This window comes from Carlito syrichta, unplaced genomic scaffold, assembly GCF_000164805.1.
Source record: "Carlito syrichta isolate Samal-C Ts95f unplaced genomic scaffold, Tarsius_syrichta-2.0.1 Scaffold316276, whole genome shotgun sequence".
NCBI classification, from domain to species: Eukaryota; Metazoa; Chordata; class Mammalia; order Primates; family Tarsiidae; genus Carlito; species Carlito syrichta.
The window spans coordinates 142,564-149,380 of NW_007260372.1; positions in this window are offsets into that span (position 1 = coordinate 142,564).

Genomic DNA, 6,817 nt, shown 5'->3' on the forward strand with positions numbered 1-6,817 from the left:
CAATCCTACATCATGTTCAGTGAATAAATGATAAATGTTTTCTTTTTAAATTTGTTTTAATGATAAACGTTTTCAAGTTGAAATCAAGATACCCTTCAGCTAATTGTTTTTCTCTTATTACAACTTGTGTGTGTGTGTGTTTGTGTGTGTGTTGGAGTCTCACTCTGTCACCCAGGCTGGAGTGCAGTGGCATGCTCACGGCCACCCCAGTGTCAACCTGCAGGCTCCGGTGATTCTTCCACCTCAGTTTTTCAAGTAGCCGAAACTACTGGCGTGTGCTGCCATGCCCACCTAATTTTTGATTTATTGTAGAGACAGATCTCGCCAAGTTGCCTGGTCTGGTCTCGAACTCTCAGGCTTAGGCAATCCATTCGCCTTGGCCTCCCAAGGTGCTGGGATTATAGACTGAGCCACTGAGCCCAGCCTTATTACAACTTTCATAATATTAGCAACAAAAACAAAGATGCCAGTTTTGTCTGTGAGTTCCTTGCTGTCTCCTACTGAGCACATTTTCTTTTAGGATGAGTACAAAAGCAATTTTTAAGCCACCATAGAATTTTGCTCAGAATTAATATCAACTTCACTGCCCTGTTTTTCATGGAATTTTTGTGTATGTTACAATTATTGCTTAATAACAAAAAAGCTTGAAATTAATTCTTATGTTCTCTTTTCTCCCTGAAGAATCCAAAACGCTGATATATTATTTCACCTGTTAACCGTTTTCCTTGAAGGTGATATTTTATACTCATGAAATGCAAGCTGTTAGTTATGGCAAATTTCGCTATAGTCTAGGGTTAGAAAAGTTTCCTCATTTATCTTCAAAGCCCAAGACAATTGTAAAGACCGTTTTTCAGAACAAAATTAGAAGCAATGAGTAATATGAGCAATATCAGGAGAGAATCAGCAATGGTAACAGACTGCTTTTGATGAGAATGTATTTCTTTCAATCTCAAGACAGATCACATGAACAAAAATACCCTTTTAATAACACTCCCCACAGCATTTGCATGTGACACAAGTGTGGTCTGGAGAACCCAACGGTCAAAGGAAATTATGTGATTCCAGCAATATACAGACTGACTCCTGGTTATCTTTTCACAATAAAAATGTTACTGTCTGCTTCATTTCTTTGACATTCAGGAAATTTCACTTCGACTTTGTGGCCACATAAGCCTAAGGTTTCTCCCTCTGATGTTCTTGTGTTTTCTCAAGGGACTATTTGTCAGGTTTCATTTGTAATATCCTGACTTTTGAGGTCAATTGTCTTTGACAACCATTTTAATAATAATACTGATACAAATTTTTTTCTTAGTGCAATTTGACTTGCATTTGTACATTTCATTTTCTAAAGCCAAACAGCCAGCAATGAATTCTTAAATTTTGATTATATCATTGTCAAGGAAGAGAGTGTTAAATTAGAAAGGACGATCCAATGCTAGAAAATGACAGAGAAAAAGGAGTACTTTATTCAACAATAGCTCCTCAAATATGCATGCATTGGATCAGAGATTTCAAATACATTAAGGAAATAATAACTACAGATACCACCTAACTCCAGTCAGGATGGCCATCATCAATAACCCCAAAAACAACAGACACTGGAGAGGATGTGGGTAAAGGGAACGCTTCTACACTGTTGGTGGGAGTGTAAATTAGTACAACCTCTGTGGAAAACAGTGGTGTGATTTGTAAATGATCTAAAAATCAACCCTCCACATGAACCAGCAATCTCCCTTCTGGCAGTATATCCAAAGGAACTCAAATCACTCTATGAAAAAGATACCTGCACTTGCATGTTTATTGTAGCATTATTCACAATAGCAAAAACATGGAACCAACCATGCTGCCCATCAAAAGTGGACTGGATAAAGAAAATGGGTTACATTTACATGATGGAATATTATGCAGCCATAAAGAAAAAACCCCACAAATTTCACAGCAGCTTGGATGGAATTAGAGTCTATAATACTCAGTGATTTATCACAGAAATAAAGATCTGAGTACCACATGTACTCACTCATAAGTAGACCCTGAATATTTTTCATAATATTGTAAGAAAGGGATTGGAAGTACTGAAACACTACTGGGGAGGGGAACACATAGCATCATTAAGGGTACCCAAACTGCACATATATGATGACCACTTATGTATCTAACCCTGAATTGTACCCCACAGCTTTAAAATTGCAAAAAAAAAAAAACAGAATTCTTAGGCTGGGCTTGGGGGCTCATGTCAGTAATCCCAGCATTTTGGAAGGCTGAGGTGGGAGGATGGCTTGAGTTCATGAGTTTGAGACTAGCCTGGGCAACATAACGAGACCTCATTCCTACAAGAATAAAAAATAAAAAAATTAGGCAAGCATGTGTGTGCATGCCTGTAAAGTCAACTACTCAGGAGGCTGAGGTGGGAGGATTGCCTGAGCCCAGAAGGTCAAGGCTGTGGTGAGCTGTGATCATTCCACTAACCTCCAGCCTAGGTGACAGAGTGAGACCTCTGACTCAAAAAAACAAAAACAACAAAAGAATTCCAGGGTGCTTCTTAAAAGTGCAGATCTGAGGTTCTTCTGAGGCCTAACTCTGAGAATGAAGTATTCTTATTAACACACCATCACATTAAAAAAATTATTTTTAAATAAATCATCTTGCAAATGTACTTGGGAAATGATTACTTTTCACAGACACTCACAATTTATTTATTATTTTAACATTTGGAATTAGATATGTTGGAATTTTTTGCAGTAGAATCGTTACAGTCTGGTGACATTGGTGGTCACCTAGGATTTTTTTCCCTGACCCTTCATGGAAGGAAATTGATTGGCAGCAAAATGCCTGGAAGCACCTCAATGATGAGTTGCAGTCATGGCCTGCAGGGTGGGGCCTTTTCTATAGAAAAGGCCAAAGGGTAAATGGTGTGATGAAAGTATGAAGCAGTCTCCCATTAAATGACTGCGATGCTGCCATTTGTTGGGACAACTTCCATCACAGGCCACTTGTGTATTGGAGGCAATCGGCTGGCATTTCTTTACCCCAATATTGTGCTTTGAGTGTTAAGAAATGAGAAAGCCAGACCAGGCACAGTGACCCATGCCTGTAATCCCAGCACTTTTAGAGGCTGAGGTGGGAGGATGACTGGAGACCAGGAGTTTGAGACCAGCCCAGACAACATAGTGAGACCTTAGCCAGGTGTAGTGGCCTATAGTCTCAGCTACTTAGGTGACTGAGGCAGAAGGATTGCCTGAGTCCAGGAGGTTGAGATTGCGGTAACCACGGGTGTGTCCCTGCACTCCAGTCTGGGTGACCAAGTGAGACTCGGACTCAAGAAAAAAAAAAAAGTAAAAAAACCCAGAGAAATTCTGTAGACCTTCTTCTCAAGGTTTCTCAGAATAAAAGGGTAAAATAAAGCATTTGGTTCTATTTGAACAATTTTTAGATGGCAGAAAGCTAACCTCAGACCAGTTATCTCACTCTTTTTCATGGTCAGTGTCTAGAGGCCCTGTACTTCCAGAGAAGTTCTGAAATGCCAAACCTTGAGTTTTGTGTGTCTTCTAGGATTTGAATATTTTTTCTGTGCTTGTCAGAGCTAAGAGGTGCTTCTCAGGATTTTTGGAAGGCTTTAATATAATTTTTTTTGTCTTTTAACTTCCGTCTAAATTAAAGAATGGTCTTTTTTGGTATTTCAGTAGTTTGACATTGCTTTTCATACTTTTTCTCCTGTTGCTCTGACTAATGACAAGCTTGCCTCAAGCTGAAGAATTGTAGATTTAAGTTTTATTGAGAAATGTTGCAGGGAAAATTGCATAATATTGGAAAGCAGATAAGAGGGGGTGGGTGACCAGAGGCCTGGCTTTACTTCTGTCACTTATTAATTGGACAGTCTTTGAGATGACACTTCAGTTCTCAGAGGCTCGGTGTGCTCATTTGTAAAATGAGGAGTTTGGACCAGATCATTTCAAAGGTACCTCCAGGCACAAACATCGGAAAATTATTCTGAGAAGTTAAAAATCAGAAAATCAGCTCTCACCTCAAATCACACCTACTGGGATCGTGATCAGCAGACAGAGAAGGAAAAATATTGCTTTATAAATTAACAACAAGAGTTGAATCTAAACATATGTTGTGTTTCTTTGCCTACACAAAGAGATTTTCAATCATTCCATCCTTTTTTTTCATGTTGTACACCTCTTGATTTCTGAATCTTTTCCCAATTGGACAAAACACTATCATGCCTATTTCCAAAGTAATTTGGTGAGTTTTCCCATTGTTTTCAGTCCATAAGATGCCTTGGATAATTTTCAGCTTGCAAAGGTAGAGGAGATAGGCACAAACTGCAAAGTAACCTAACTATGTAAGTTGAAAGTATAAATGGAAAAACTAAAGCAATCAACATCACAGTGTAGAAAATGTACCCTGTCCTACATTAAAACAAAGAACATTTTGTGGATTGGATTTTCATTGCACTTACTTAACAACTTTCTTTTTTTTTTTTTCCTGAAGAAAAACATAGATGTGCTGATAGGCTATTCTTAGAGGACTACTAAAGTTATTAAAATGTTATGAATATTACAAAAATCTTTGGAAAGGAGAAGTGAATGAGCCCTTCTCTTCACCTCAAGCTCCAATTTATGTATTTGAAAGACAAAAATAATACTGCTATCTTCCTCATGGACTTGTAGAAAGGACTGAAGGTGACAATGCATGTAAAGTCTTCTACCTGGCACGCATTGATGACTTCACTTATGGCTTTCCTGAGCTGGTCATGATGCTTGCTGCCGTATGTGCTTTTAAAAAATTTTGCACATGATGTTTTGAGTGACATTTTAGAACGAAAATTTTTATGCTTATTTTACATGTGAAAAAAACCTGAAGATCAGGAAAGTTAATGTTGTTACCCAACATAACACAATATGAAGTGGTTAAGGTTGGAATTCACTTCAGGTCTTCATGGCTTTTAAGCACGTGATTTTTCTGCTGATAACACTGCATCTTGTTGGACTCAAATACAAAGTGTAACCCTTAAAATGCTCATTTTAATTTTGTAAGAGAACTTGGAATTGGTAAGTCTGCATGAAGAAATCAAATTATTAGTTTGCGTGTGTAAAAAAGTAATTAATATTTATTGAGATTTTGAAAATTTGCTGAGTCATGTCAAAATGAATGTTGCTTTCCAAAGTGATCTTTTTGGGAGGTTGTCCTGTGTACTTCTGCCATTTTCCAGAGTATTTTGAAATTGCCAACTCAACTAGCGATCCAAGTCAATTGGTCTCACTATGTGAGTTACATCTCTTATTTTTTAAAAATAAAATATTATTTTAACCAATTTGTTCATATGCCATATTGACTTCCAGTCATTTCCAAAGAATAAAACCATCCATAAAAGGATCAACAATGATTTTAAATATATGAAAAAGAATATAGATAGGCTTTAAAAACATGTTCACCTGCATGGATCTTAATATCATTTAGAGTAATGACACATTTTGGAATACATTCATGATCACTTAATGACAGGAATGTGCTCTGAGAAATGTATTGTTAGGCGATTTTGCGTGAACATCATAGAATGTACTTACACAAACCTAAATGGTATAGCCTACTGCAGACCTAGGATATATGGTCTAGCCTATTGCTCCTAGGCTACAAATCTACACAACAAGTTACTGTCCTGATCTTGTAGGCAATTGTAACACAATGGAAAGTAAGGCATACTGCATAGACATTGTGAGTTTGGTTCCAGTCTACTACAATAAAGCAAGTATCATAATACAGTGAGTCACACACATTTTCTGATTTTCTAGTGCATTTAAAAATCACATGCATACTTTACTGTAGTCTATTAAGTATGCAATAGCATTATGTTAAAGAATGATGGATATGCCTTGATTTTAAAATACTGCTAAAATGTTAATAATCATTAAAGTCTTCAGCAAGTCATAATCATTTTGCTGATGGAGGGTCTTGCCTCAGTGTTGGTGGCTACTGACTGATTAAAGTGGTAATTACTGAAGGTTAGGGTGAATGTGGCAATTTTTAAAAATAAGACAGTAAAGTTTGCCACACTGATCGACTCTTGCTTTCACAAAATATTTCACTATAACATGAAATGCTGTTCAATAGCACTTTACCCACAATAGAACTTTTTTTCAAATTAGGGTCAATTCTCTCAAACTCTGCCACTGCTTTACCAACTAAGTTTATATAATATTATAAAACCTTTCTTGTCGTTTCAACAGTGTTCACAACATCTTTACTAGGAGTAGGTTGCATCACAATAAAACACTTTATTCATTCATAAGAAACAACTCCTTAGCCGGCTCAGTGTCTCAGCCTGTAATCACGTGCCTTTGGGATGCTGCGGTGAGTGGATTGCCTGAGCCCGCGGGTTTGAGACCCGCCTGGGAAACTTGCAAGACCTCATCTCTACAATAAACCAAAAACTAGCCGGGCGTGGTAGCACGCGCCTGTAGTTCCAGCTACTCAGAAGGCTGAGGGAAGGATCGCCGGAGCCCAGCAGGTCGAGGCTGCGGTGGCCGGGAGCGGCTATTGCACTCCAGTCTGGGCGACAGAGTGAGACTCCAACTCAAAAAAAATGAAGCAACTCCTTATCAATTCAAGTTTTATAATGAGATTGCAGCAATTCAGCTACATCTTCAGACTTCACTTCCAATTCTAATTCTCTTGCTATTTCTACCACATCTATAGTTACTTTCTCCACTGAAAATCATCCATGATAGCCAGAATCAAATTTTCCCAAATTTCTATTAATGTTAATACTGAGACCTCCTCCCATGAATCACAAGTTTTTTTTTTTTTTTTTTGA